The sequence below is a fragment of the Pseudonaja textilis genome, chromosome 3, assembly GCF_049901715.1.
Source record: "Pseudonaja textilis isolate UNSWEBS1 chromosome 3, rPseTex1.2, whole genome shotgun sequence".
Classification (NCBI taxonomy): Eukaryota; Metazoa; Chordata; class Lepidosauria; order Squamata; family Elapidae; genus Pseudonaja; species Pseudonaja textilis.
Window position 1 is genome coordinate 51,821,839 of NC_141992.1, and position 15,139 is coordinate 51,836,977.

General features: G+C 39.4%; 1 long non-coding RNA gene across 1 annotated transcript; it reads left to right on the forward strand.

Moving 5' to 3' along the window:
- The first annotated feature begins 11,695 nt into the window (after positions 1-11,695).
- On the forward strand, positions 11,696-14,656 carry LOC148126115 (uncharacterized). The gene is made up of 3 exons (XR_015742563.1): positions 11,696-12,043; positions 13,938-13,989; positions 14,597-14,656. It is a non-coding gene; the product is annotated as an uncharacterized LOC148126115 (long non-coding RNA).
- The last annotated feature ends 483 nt before the right edge of the window (positions 14,657-15,139 follow it).

The window sequence follows — 15,139 nt, forward strand, 5'->3', positions numbered from 1 at the left end:
AGCATCGCATTTGTATGATCTATTCTAGAATAAATAGACTTATTCTACTTATTCTTCCAGTATATCAGTAACTGGCAGCACATTTTAGTCATTTAATTGTCTTTTGTGCCCAATAATTAGCAGTAGTGCTAGGTTCTGAATATTGAGACAAAAAAAGGGGCGGGAATCTTGTATACTCAACAATTATTCTTTCTGGCAGTTGTGATGAGTTGATGAGTAGCATCAGTACAATTTACAAGTAATTAGTTGAAACATCAGGAAATTGCACCTGTCCAGTTAGCAGCTGCTTACTTGTATCTGCTCTGCATCTGGTAATGCCTCACCTTTATTGCTAACCATAAATGCTTCCTCTGTTACCATTTGTGGTGATGGCCAAGTATTGTTCTCTCCATCACAGCATCTCTTCTATTTTTTAATGGGGGAAAATTTTTCTTCAGTTGGCTGGTTTCTTTCTTTCTTTTTCCTGCTTAGACTGAAGAGAGAAAAGTTGCATGGGATAACTTTAGTGTAATACAGCAAGAAAAACTGGGTTGTTTTTTCCTACTCTGAGAAACTATTTAGGATTTACAGTATGTGAGTTCTAAATATTAGGAAAAATACTAATATTTTGCTATTATTTTTCAATGCCTGCTGTAGGGCAACCTCTCATGCTTTTTATTATTAAAAAAAATGGCTGAGAGTCTCGGGCATGGGTTCTTCATTAGCTACATAGCAGCTGTATTTGAACATCATACAAAGGTGAGTGTGCAAGAAGGAGACTGTTGCCTAAAAAGGGAAATGAAATAGCATGTGACAGAAAGAATGGGTACAGCCTTGTTTAATGTAACTTAAACCTAAGAACATAATGACTGGCACACAAGCTAAAAAAACACAATAATGCCTTAGAGTAAAATGATGGAGTGTCTGGCCATCGTTATAATCATTTCTTCCAATTTCCCTTCCTGGCTTTTAATTTTTGCTATTATGTTTCTTGGTATAGTTGCTTTTAAACTGTTTAAGGGATTATGTTTGTTGTTGCTTGTCACTTCTGAACACATTAATCTGTGCATATGTTTTTTACTATTTAAACGCAACTTTAGCTTCTATCTGGAAAGGAAGCATGTCATAAAATCCACACATCACACAAGTGCACCCACACACTCACATGCCACTAAAAATGCTAGAAGGATTTTCATTGCACCTGTTTGGGCTAACCAATTTTATTAAATGGCCTAAGCCTTTGTGAGCTAGAGCACTTAATTAGATGCATGGTGGTTTTGGCTAGTACTGTGTTTGTCAACCTTAGCAACTTTTAAGAAGTGTGGACTTCAATTTGTAGCCAGCATGCTGCAGGAAGTTGAAATCCACACATCTGGGAGTTGGTCCATACATGTGAAAGTTGTCAGTGTTGAGAAACATTGCTGTAGCCTAACATGATTCTCCTACAATGTCTAAAAAACATAGAAGCCTGTTGAAAAAGAGCTAAGATGAGTCGAAGGTCTGATTTCTGCCCTGTTCTATTTCCAATGAATATCAGCTCGGATTATGGAGGACTTGAACTATACATTCTATCTGGGGCCAGCTCTGTAGATCTAAAATAAAAAAAAAAATTTTTTAACTCAGTCTTTGAAAACTGCAGAGTGAGGAATTGAATGCATATGCAACTCCAGTGATAGTAGTAAGCATTGTATGTACCTGATACAGATACGGATATAATATGGATACATACAATGGATGTAAAAGATGCGTGAACCAGAACACCCCAAGTGCATTAATAACCACTTCCATACAAACATTCCCCTGCCCACAGAAGAAAAGCCAGGTCTTAGGTGTTGTTGTTGTTGTTGTTTTTGAAAGCCTAGTACTGATCTCATCTCCATTGTGCTGGCTGGGGAGACTGTGAGAGTTGAAATCCACGCATTCTAAAGTTGCCGAGGTTGAGAAACATTAAGGTACAAAATTATGCTTGCTTGTCTGTCAGGACCCTGTGGTGAGCTTCAAGAGACAACTTGATTACTGCGATCATAAGTCTCCTTGATCTTTCTCCTCAGTGAAATCCACTGACCGTTTTCTTAGAGAGGTCCTGTTTCACTGAGATTTTAGCATGGAATTCTTCAGAATCAGGCCTTGGTGATGGTTTCCTGAATGATAACCAACACAGGATTTCTGATGCCAACCTATTTTTCAATTATGTGGTGACTAACTAAAAATGTGAAACAAGAAAAACAGCAACAAAACCAGTTTTCTCAGAGTGGAGGCCTCCCACACTTGGATAGACAATCTTTGCACAAGCAACAACTGGTCATATGGAGAGTCCCTTTCAAACTTCAGTAGAATTTTTTCATCACAGGTAGGTATTTTCGAGCAGGTTGCCTTGTGTGATTCATCCTGTGGTGAGGTGAACAGACTTTTCCCTTAATGCCAGTTATTATGGTAATCTAGATCCCGCTTTTCCACAATTACAAGTTTTGCCACAGCTTCCAGCCTATGACTTATTACAGCTCCACTTTTGCCCTTGTGCCACAAGCAAGAAAGTAGGAGAAAATGGTAATCAGTATCAATTGCTTCTCATTTTTCTTTTGATGAAAATATTTCTGGCTTGTCTTCGTAAACGGTATCTAGCTGGGAAAGTAGACAGGCTGTGATACATTTAATGGAGAAGGAGAATACGCAGGCTGGCTTGAGAGAGAAAGAGAGAGAGGCTTTCCTTCAGACTACATAGTAAGGCCCATTAAATGCTTGTGCACTTTGAGAGATTGATCTTATTAATTGTGAAGCTGGGTTTTGAAGAAAAAAAAAAGTTTTGGCCAGTTATTTTGCACATGAAAGAGCAGCTGGTACCCAGAGAGCTAGGAGTAGCCATTCATTGGCTACTGGCTTTCCATCCCTCTGACTGAGAGCGCTTGTCCCTGGCTTTCTTTGATCAGCTACGCTGAGGAATAATGCTAAATAGAAAGGAGAACAAAAGGAGCAGCTTGGAAAGGCTCCTACTTGTAATTCAGAAAAAGGGCTTGGAAATTCGCATTCCTGGTTCTTCCAACCCTGTTGGAGAGGGGAGGGGGTCAGAAAAGGACGTGAACAGGATTTTACCATCTCTAATGATGGCTGAATCTACAAACCTAAGGAGAGCAGCTGGAAAGAAATTACCGCACACATTCACTTCCCAAATACTAGATCGACAGATTCTTCCTGTTTTAGGACCTGATTTCTGAAACTGCCTAAATGGACAGAACTAAGCATGGTAGTTAGTGGAAGTAGGAAGTAGGTATCCTCCACTGTGGGGGGGTCCCACTGAATCCGAGTTTAGCAATCATCTTGCTTCCCAAAAAAAGAAAAAAGAAAAAAAAGCATAGAATCTGTTCAGTGGTAGGTGACTTACAAGGCATAGACAGAGGCAGTCCTCATGCCCCTAACCGAGCTGCTTTTCTGCCAATTTTAAAAGAACAACCCTGAAGGCAATTTCATTGTTCTTATCCTAGTGACATGAACCTGCTTGTAAAGCACCAGCCTAAGCTAGGACTTGCAAAGGGGATGAAAACTGATCTGTGCTCTAAAAGCATTCTCTCTCTCTCTCTCTCTCTCACACACACACACACACACACACACACACACCACATTGGGGAGGGACAGAAAGAGAGTTCATATTTGTCACATGGTGGGTTGATGTTTGTCCATGGATGATTTGGATGGACAGGGTTATCCAAGCCATGACATAATAGACAGTATTTTTATGTTGAGAGCTTTTAGCAATGGAACAGGTTTCTGCTAAACTTATTCCTATGTGTCTAAAAGCTGTCGTGAAGTCTTAGAAATCCACAATGCCTTCATTCCCCCTGGATTGGCATAACATTGGGATGGGTTCTGAAACAATAAGTTTCTATCTCATAGTGTTTCAGAATTCATTCTTCCACCTCACTGCCACATCTTTTCTAAACAAGGCAGCATATTTATTTTATTTTATTATTATTTTAGCACACCCAGCCATACACACTCATTTGGATGACTTTTCATATGTAGGTTTCACAATGTATCATTGTAATTGTAAGATCCCACATGGGTAAGTTGTTATCGCATAACCTCTCTGGCAGGCTCACTGTGGCATTAACTCTATTAGGATTTATAAACAAGTTCTTCTAACAGCAAAATTAGAATTTAGGTGTCAATTTTTGTTTTCTTGCCATGGAAACTCTTAGGGCATTAACTGACTACATTCAGTCCATACATAACTTACCCTGCATTCATTCCAGCTCCAACATATCTGTTCAGCTTCATTCATCAGTAATATAAAACTATTCATTAGGTTCAAAGAACAAAGTACTGCCTTAATATCTCTGTTGGCTTCTAGCTAAGGAGGCGGCCACCTAAATCCTATAGACCTTGGAGTCGACTCAACTAATTGCTTCTACTCCCATATTAGTAGATTCAATCCTTCCCAAGTAGGCACTTTGCCAAATGCATGCAAAGATTTTCTTTCCAAATTACTGCAATCACTAGAATCGTTGCTTGGTCCATGACTGTAATTGCTCATTCCATGTTACAGGGTTTTTTTGGGGCACCTAGGAATAACTAGAACAAACCTGGGTGGGTACAAATTGGCTGTGGCTCCTTTGCTTTTGGATCAACATCATACATTTTGGGTGATTCAGTCCTTCCTTGGGAAGGAGGGATTGAGAGAGCCCTTGTGGGGCCTCTGTGAGGATTGTGAAACAGACCTATTGATTAAAGTCACTTAGATCCATTTGTGGAAATGATTTGAACTGAGCCTTGTCCAATTATCTGGGCTGAATTTGACTTGGCTAGTCCTAATGAAGTGGACAGCATCGTTGAGCTCTGCTCTCAGTGGCCCAGCTATTTCCTTCCTGCTTAGTCAGAGCCTCCTAGGAGGTAACATGTAGCTGGGTCCAAGTAGTGGTAAATGCTTCTTTGCAACAGGGAGCAATTATGTGTGCTCTGATGGAGGTGGTAGTCTGTTCCTTCCTCAAAGAGATTTCCTCAACCTGGAAATATTTAACATTTTTCATCCGGTCTGCAACTTTTCTTTTTGGCCCTAATTGATCTCAGTGACTTTCGATACCATCGATCATGGCATCCTTCTGGCCCTAGGCAGTGGTTCTCCTTCCTCCAAGACCAGTTCAACTTTGGGTTGGCAGGGGACTTTGGGTGGGGCAGATAAAGTTTAGCTCTAGGCTCTGCTTTGTAGGGAATGATAGAGTTCCCCTCTCTTTCCACTCCTATTTAATATGTACATGAAACCACTGGATGAGGTGATACATTGGCACAGGATTAAAAATCAGTATGCTGATAATACTCAGTTGTACATCTCTGCCCTGGGCCATCCAAGTGATGCTGGTACTTTCCCAGTACCTGGAAGTGATACAGGTCTGGATAGGAAGAGCCAGCTTCAACTCAACCCTGACAAGACCAAGTAGCTGTGAGGTTTGAGCCATACGTATCTCATAGTTTGCCATATTTAACTCTGGCTGACATTACACACCCCCAATCAGAGTTGAAGCACAACCTGGGTGTTCTCCTGTAGTCTGACTGAGCTCCTGTCTAAAGAGCGAGTGGCAGCCATGGCTTTGCAAATGTACTTTTTAGTTGTACCTTTTCTTAGATTGAAAGGCACTGCTCACATTTCTTCATGGCTCAGTCACTTCCCAATCGAACCATTGCAACCTGCTGTACATGGAACTGCTCTTGAAGATCCTTTGGAGGCTTCAGCTGGTCCACAATGCAGTGGCGTGGGCGGTAGTGAGTGTATTACAATACACCTACATAACTGCTACATGAGCTGCATGGACTCCCAGTGGGCTTTCAGATCATCACCCTTCATAGCATGGGGCCAGGTTACTTGTGGAAAATCTATCACTATCTGCCTACCACACTAGACCTGACAGGAAGTGTATGCTCTGAATCCCCTCAGTGAAATAGTCTTGTCTAGTGGGGTCTCAGAAATGTGGCTTCTCTGTTGTAGCACCTGCCTTATGGAACAAATTGGATAGGCTTGACCTTATTGGCCTTCATGAAATCAGTGAAGACCTGGCTGTTCCCCCAGGCACTGGGGCCAGGTTGTTGATGGAGTCAGCATGGTATGGTTCATGAATGGAAGTTTTATTGAGACTTCAGTATTGGTTTTTTTTTTTTTTTTGGTGTTTTGTTCTTCTTTGCTCAGTTGATTTAGCTATGTTGTGATTTTGATTCTTGTTTGCTATTCAGAGTTGCTTCTGGTAGATGAGCAACTATATAAATTTGTTGACTATTAAATCTCAGCCTAACCCATAAATCATGGATTATGGTGTAATGTGATATATGAATCAAGCTGCTGTGTTGTTGTATTAGCAAATTATGGTCAACAGAAATACAAGTAGTCCTTGTTAAGCAACCACAATTGGGACTGGCAACTGGGCATTAAGTAAAGTGCTTGCAAAGTGAAACTGCAACTGTGCTTATCATCTTACTTCAGCTTTCTTTTGCTTTACAGTCCTGCAAAGTTTGTGAATGTTAGGACTACTTGTAAAGTTATTTTTTCACTACCATCGAAACTGTGAACAGTCACTAAAGGAGGAGTGCTTGCATGATGGCTTACACGATGTAACAGCCCCACCGAGGTTGCCTATCATTCTTGGGAAGCTTATGCTGCTATGGGGGCAGCTACCCCTGGTGCCTTGCTCTGTCCTCTGCCGCCTTCCTCTCATTGCCAATCCAGAATGGAAATAAGATTGGGGAAGAGAAAATCATGCCAGTTGGCCTCTCTGAAAGAAGTACAGTAAGTTTGAAAGCATCCTGTCCTTCTACCACAAAAGATGCTACAGTAATGCTCTTTTGGCTGGTCCTCTCACTAAGGGTGACATTTCCTGTTCTTTGTTTTCACTGCAAGGCCAACAGTACATAAGGGGGACCGGAACTGACTATGTGATGATTTAGCAGCTTCACAGGGCCATGGTCAGTCGCCTTGAGATTGCTTCATTTTCACAATCTGTCTGTCTTCCTCTTGGTCTATTTGTACCAATCATTCCTGTCTTTGCCTTGGTGTACAAACCTGCAAGCCTTCCTGCCAAGAAACCTTCCCTCCAGAGATGGGGTCTGTTACAGAGACATCTTCATTAAAGCAGAGAAAGGACTTGGCTTAACCAAGCACTTTTGCTTTCAAGCCACCTTTTGCCTGCTTATTAAAACTCTATTGGTCACTTCTTGCCTTATGTTTCCAAACCAGGCAGGTGATTTGGAAGTCTGGAATCCTCTCCTGCACTGTGTCCCCACCAGTGCCATCACCACCAACTGATTGCCAATGCTAGGTGATTGCATTAGCAGGTATTTGACTCTTCCAGGAGAGAATTTAGCTTCCCCACTGGATAGATGTTCTGAGCACAACAGTATAAAATGCCCCACTTATAAAAGCAGTAATGAAACAGTTTCCTCTCCCTAATGCTGGGTGATCCAGTGTCATTATCATGCTCCAGGACCACAACTGCCAGCTTTTAAAGTATCAGAATGCTAAATGCAAAACTTCTTGAGAAAAGACTAGTTTCTGATTTACCAATCTATTGACATGAGCCTTTGGAGTCAGTGGTAAGGACTAGCTCATCTCCACAGATTCTGGGTGATTTGAAACAGATTGGCAAAGACTCTTGATTTCCAATTGTTTAATAACAGCAGCAATCAGAGAGAGAGAGAGAAATTCCCTATCCCTTTTCACAAGTGGAATTAACAGGATGGATTTTTGTAGGGAAGGGTTGTAAGCACCATTTAATTTTGATGCTGAAGACAACCTTCTGAGTGTAACATTTATTTATTATAATTTGTGTTTTGCACCAGACTCCACTGGGTTGATTTCTAGTTTCCATTTTAAAGAGTCCAGTCTTGATTTAGTGACAGAGTTGAAAAAGATTATTATACAATTCTTTGGGATTCATGAACAATTGACATTTTTATTGACATTTTATACAAAATATCGTGTTTGATAATTTCAAGGAGAAAAAAAACCCTACATCTTCTAACACAGGGGGTCTTCAAACTTGACAGCTTTAAGACTTGTGGACTTCAACTCCCAGAATTCATCCTCCAGGCATGCTAGCTCAGTGATTCTGGGAGTTGAAGTCCACAAGTCTTAAACTTGCCAAGTTTGAAGACTCTTGTTCTAACAGATGCTGGAGCTTGGAAATTTTCCTGACTAATAATTTTACTGCATTATGTAATCTATAGATTGAGTATTAGCATTAATACCATGAAACAGGTTTTTGAATAGCAGCAAAGTTTGCCTTTCCTGTATGAATATACAGGAAAACTTATTACAAGAAGCTTAAATAACTTTTTAATGGTTTAAAATGAATCATGTCTGAATGTTTTAGAGTGGGTTTACCATAATGGGAAAGCTGTTTTACAATAGTAAGAATCTACCAAGGAGGTTCTCATCTGGAATGCAGATTATTTAAAGTACATTTTGAACAGATTAAATCTACTTCTGGTTACCTTTTTGTGGAGTTCTATAACCCATTTGGTTTTGTTACTTACTGTGAGAACTATCACCTGATGTTGATTCCAAGTGTAATGGATTTATAGCTCACCACAATCTCATTTTATAAGGTAATGAGTATGACATTAATATGTGGTAGAACAGACCTGCTGTGTTTGCAGGGGTTGGAGAATCATTCTGATCTGTGAAGCTGTAGGGTTTTGTCCCACAGTTCTGTCCTGATGGCAACTTCTTCCAAATTCTATTTTAAGCAGGATATGGAGAAATTAGATCACACACTTGTTTAAAGGAAGAAGTAACACACGCACAAATAAGTGTGTGTAGAGTTCCACATGAAAGCGGAAGGGAGTAGCATGTGGGAGGGGGCATATACATTTTAGCTACAATCACAGTTTTCCAATACATCTAACACTCTTGCCAGATGTAGCTGGAGACTGAAGACTTCCAGAATTTCCCATCATGAGTTATTTGGAGTAGTGAACAATCTGAGGCCACAAGTAGCCACTAGGCCACACCTTAGAAGCAATTTCATTAAAATTAAATGAAATGAAATCACATTGTTTTCCCCCCTCTGGCCAGATGTCTCTATTTTGGGGTTTGCAAACACTGACATGCCATTCAAAATCCACATGAAGCCTTTGGCTTCCTGACCTAAAGGGACTTGGAGTCTCCTTAGAGAAGGTGGATTAGTTTATTTCTACCTAGAAATATTCCTCTGGAATTTTTGCCACTTGTGATACAACCTGATGGCAGGAGCTGCTTTATATCCCTGTCTCCCTTATAGTTCCATTTTCCTGTATTCTTTTCTAATCTTAACCCCCTTACATCCTTAGCTCAGATCCCAAGAAGCCTTTAGAAATTTAACAAAGTTGTCTGAGGGCAATTCCCCCTTTCTTGGTCTCCCTAATGGTATTAGATTCTTTCAACGCCCTCCCAGGATGGGTCCTAAATCTAGGGTATAATTAATTGATGGCCATTTTTCTTCTGAATGGCAGTGTCTAACTTGTTTGTTTTCGCTCCTTAGACTTGGAGGAGCGGGTAAAAATTCCTCACTGTATCCTTGGGATCCATTGATAGGTCCTGCTTGCCGGCTGGCTTGCCTGCCTCTTTCCTTGGGATTTGGCAAGAAAATGATTTGGCCTGGCCATTAATGGTTGAGACAGGAGTTTTAAAGCATTTAAGGAGGCCTTCCATAATTTGCCTTCAGCTTTGCTCTGTGAAAGTGCAGAGAGCCATGTGGCTAAGACACCCAAATCAGTGCCAGGGTTTTGTCCTGTTTTGTTTTTGCAGTAGTTTTGTTCTATAATAGTTGGATGTCAATGTTCCATTGCAAACTAAGGTATTTAGCAAGGTAGTTCTCCTTAGCACAATGTTTTCATACTTGGCAATTTTAAGATACATCGACTTCAACTCCCAAAATTCCTTAGCCAGTATATAGAACTTGGCAGAACTCCATTTTCCCCCATATTGTGAAACTGGTTCACTTTAAATTGTTTGATTTTGTTGCAAAGGAGCTACCTCGTTGGACTCCTTCATTTTCTTTTTGTTTGCTAGGTTGCTGGTACAATAATTGTTGATCTCTAAGCATGGCAGAAATTCAATAGAATGAGGTTATGTGAAAGTAAGCCCTGTTGAAGTGACATGTAACAAAGGGTGGGCAGGCATGGGTTCCCACTTTTAAAAAGCCTCCATATAGATACACAAACATATACAGAAGCAAAACAAACTACAGATCTACAATTCTAGCAACCTACATCTAAAGGGGTTGCACCATAAATAACACAGATGAAAAGACAATCTGTTACATTTTATTTGTCCAAACATTTTTCAGACACTTTTTGCAAGCTTGCCAGCATGCCTAAATCCATCATGTACCCAACAAAATATTTTAAATGTTTGCTCTGCTCTGTGGATAAAAGGAGTAGAGGGAGGTACAGTATACTCTCTCTCCTTTGCTGTCATGGAAAAATGCCAAGGAATTAACATTTTCAACATATTATTACTGTTGTGAAGAAACACCTGTGGAGTATGCTTGTACAATGCCCAAACAAGTGGCAAATGATGTGCATATTGCGGCTGTGGCCTCATTATTATTATTTATTTCCTTAAAATATTAAAAACTAAATATGTAATAATGCATTTTATTCCTTGTTGTTCCTAAAATTATTAGGACTGACTCCTAAGTGATCTCAGTCTTTTTATTGAAATATAGTATAAGATCAAAATCAAACATTAGAATCTTATTAATTTATTGTTCAGAAAGGCAATTTTAAAAGTTTTTTCTGCTGATAAAGAAAATCGGTTGGCATTTTCACTCAAGCTTCACAGGTTTAGAACATATGGCTGCAATACCTGATGAAATGTTTCTTTTTGTTTTTTAATATGGTCTTTGACAGTGCTGGATGGAATTTATCAGAATTGAGGTGCAATCACAGAATGCGGTACCTCATGGCTAAACTGCCAAGCTTGGAAAAACTAAGTAGGATGTAGCTTGGTTAGCAGTTGGATGGGAACTCCATGACTATAGGCTAGACTGAGAAGTAAAAAAGAATCATTACATAAGAAGACAGTGGTAAACCACTTACATTTTGTTGTGAAGATGATTGCACAGGCATATCTATTTGGGGAGACCTTATGTCAATAGCTGGAAAACATCAGACTGGAGAACGCTAAACCTTTATATATTATCTGATACTTTTTGTTTTGAATGTTTTTCTTAAGTATCATATGAATAGATGGGTTTTTCAACTTCCTCCTCCTCCTCCTCCTCCTCCTCCTCCCCGCCCCCCATCATAATCCTAAACCAATGGCATGTAATAGTTAAAGCCTTGGATTAGGACCCAGGAAAACCAGGTTCAAGTCCAGCTTCATATATGGAGGAAGCCCCCTGAGTGATTTTGGTATAGTTACTTATTTTATACAATTGCGTAAAAAATGGAAGATAACTAATATGGCAAATAACCATTGCACAAATACATAAATGAACATGTTTAAAAGCAAGAGAAGAGAAAAATATTTGCTGCAACTTTTAAAGATACAGTGTCTGACATATGGAGGATTTAACTACTGTATGTCTTCATATTATATACTGTAGAGAGAATTTGCTTTCAGCATTAGTTTTCTAAAAATTCTCTCTCTCTTTTGATGTCTATCATCTATCTATCTAAAGAGGTTATTGAGATGTAAATTTAAAAAAATTTTACAGTTGTGAGTAATAGGAACATTGATTACACATTGCAACTATGTAAATGACAAATATAATACTGGTATTATGGCATTTGTCCAGCTCACTAGCTGAAAGTTTTCATAGATACACGCACCTGCAATGAGTGTTGCTGTAGGAAAGCTAGAGGCATTGCCCTTTTAAGAAAGATTATTCTAAGAGCAGCCCTTGTGGTTTCTTATGGATACAAAAATGTACACAAGCAAGATGTGCTGCAAAAGTTGGTGTGAAAAGGAAAAAGAGATGAATGAGATAGAAGGAAAATACAGAATCTAGCTCTTAGCTCTGACTTTGGATCCAGACAATCAACCGCTGGGGTTGGATCAGCTGTTGGAGACTGGAGAAATGAGGAACCATGTGGATACTAGGCAAGGCTGCTGTCCAGCATAGTTTTAATATTTCTGCTTATCTGTATTTCTCACTCAAACAGATTTTTGAGCACAAGCTTCTTTAGTTGAGGCCAACCTGTGACATAGCAGTGGATTGAATGAGACCTTTCCTGGAACAATGATTCCAAGAACAGATTGAGAGTTGACCTAATCAATAGCCTTCCAAATTAGAAAGAGAAATCTTAGATTTTAGGATGATCAGATACTGATTTGGATCAGGCCAGGCACATGATCGATCAAATGCAAAGGTATATAGTTTGAGACCCAAGGCCATGAACAGCCCCAGAAAGCCTCAGGTGTGGTCCTCAGTGTGTGGCCCTTCGAAAACATGTCATGTTTTACATTTTTAATAGTGTATGATAGAAAAGCAAAATCAGTATGTAATTATATGTAATTGATTTAATGTAATATTTAATGAAAATGTTTCTTCAGGCCCCATTCACATTTTTGTCCAGATTTTATTTTCACCCCCATGCCTCCAAATTTCTGCATTAGTCCAGTGTGATTTGCTGCATATTCTTTGGCTCCTTCTGAACATGTTCCAGTGCTTCATCAAACACATCTTTTCTCCTTTTCCCCCCCACTCGGGAGTCGTCTCTCTCCCCAAGGCCTCCCCAGTGATCTATAGTCCCATGATCAAGCCTAATGCCTTCAGTCTGATATAAAACATGTGGGACTGGCTCTACATTCACAACTATGCCAAGCAACTCCGTTTGCCTAAACAACAGGCGTGCAAAGGTAGCTATGTATTAACCAACGTATCTAAGAAGGAGAGATGACAAATCATTACATGCAAGAAACTTTGTGGATTCCTTGCCACATCTTGAATGGTTTGAGGTAAATTTCTCACATACAGCATCCTACATTTGCTAAACATATATTGTGTGCTGATTGCAGGTAGAAGATTTCAAAGCAGCAGCTGACAAAATTGTTTTGAGAAGTATAAGGAACATTACGACAAGATGGATTCCTAGGCTCTCCTTCAGTCGCCAAAGTGTTCTGCTTAAAGCTGTTGGTGGTATGCAGACTTCTACCAGCCACCTCCACTCTGGGAATCATAGCAATCAATCCATACTGCTGTGAATTACAGAAACTCAAATCCAATACATTTGTAGGGCAGCAGATGAAGAAAGGCTTCAGGCTTTACAATATAGACTAGCTGAGCATCAGCCTCTCCAAGATTTCTGGGGAAGAGTTCTGTTTGTAACTCATCACATCATCTGTAAGAATCATACTGAGATCATATGGACAGGAAGGGCAGTTTTTATGTACCTTAATGGCTGAAATCTCATACATAATCTATTTGCTTTATTTTTATGTCTTCAGTGGAAATTAATTCTTCTTGTCTGCAGAACAGATTGTTCATGCTTGTGCTATATTAGATTAAGAGTTCCTATATTTTTAAAATATACACCTCCCTTTAGTGTAATCTTTAATGTATACAATAATCAATAAGCTACAATGAAATCCTCACAAATGTACACAAAGAGGCACATGAAAAGAATAAACAAAATGCCAATACTGTGGTTCCCACATAGACAGTTATGTTGTAGCCTTGACATACTATGTAGAAGAGTATGATAGCACCTTTTCCAACTAGCGAATTGTATTAAATGGTATAAGTTTCAATGAGAGGCTATTAAGCTCTTCCTGATTTCTGTCACCAACTAACATGTCCCTCCTCCTATAATGTGCAGTTTTATTACTGTACTCCAAAAATATTGTTTTGGGATGAGAAAAATGTAGAAAACAAAATGATTAAGGGACTTTCATTGATTTAAGTCTGGCAAATACAGCTCAAGGTAAATGGGGACATTGATAGTGATGTATTGTATTATATCATGATGTGAATGCAGATTTTTTTCTCTTTCAGAATAGTAAACCATTCAAGTAAGCTGACAATAGGAGAAGAAAGACAAAACAAAGTAACTTACATAATGTAAACTATTGGATTTGCTAATGAAAGATGCTATGAGCTTAGAAGCTTTAAGTTTAACAAAATATAATGAAGAATCAGACCATCATTTTTAAAAACAGCACTTTCAGTATTTTCAAATGTTTGAATTTTTCTGATACACTTAATTCAAGAATTTGAGAGCAGGAAATATATGTGTGTATGTGTGTTTGTGTGTATTAAAAACCAGTGAGGACTCATTGAACAAATTATGGCTTAATTTGCATGTTTATAAAAGTTATTCATACTTTTGCATTGTATATGAATCTGTTCATTGTGGCTTCTTCATGGTTCTAAGAATCTGTGGCTTAATGGAATATGAACATTCCCCATGTTAACTCCAGCTGCCTTTGCTCAACAATTTAAAAAAGATAAATTAATTCTCATATCATGGTGATCCTTCCATTGGTACTTGAAGGACCATTCAAGTAGGGTCCCAATGTTGGGCCAGAGCTTTGGAATTGATCCAGTTGAATTCTTCCTGCCTTGTCTTGTGTGAACCTACCTGAGCACTTTTTTTCTGGGGCCTTCTGCCAAGTTTTCCCCATTACTACAGTCACAAGTCTTTCTTGTTACAGCCCACAAGAGACCCACAACACAGGACCCTTTTGTGAAGATGTTCTTCTTGGACAACCAGGAGCATCCTATCTCAGCAGGACTCTGGGGATGTTTTCTGCTGATCCAAACATGAACCCTTTTTTCGTCTGCTGATCTTTATGCATATCTGTACATACCTTGTACAGATAAAGGACAAAAACCTTGCTGACCAAAATGAGCCCATCTCCTCCTGAGAAGACAATATTTGCTAATAACAACTGATCACTAATGATTAATTATGACAATAAACAAAATGATCAAATATTATGGGTTTTAGAAATGGTCAACATGTAAACACCATCTTCGGGAATGGCGTCCTCTTCCCTTGTGTTTTATAGGTGGCTTTTCTGGTGAAATTACCCCTTCTTCACAAGGTAGAACATTGGGGAGGGCCAGTTGTCCTCCATTTCTCACCCCCACCATGTTTTTCCTTCCCTCTGGCATCCTTTCAGAGATCATTTTTGGGCAAACCTCTTTGGGTTTACGGCACTCAAGAGGTACCTGCCTGCCTGCCTGCCTGGAAG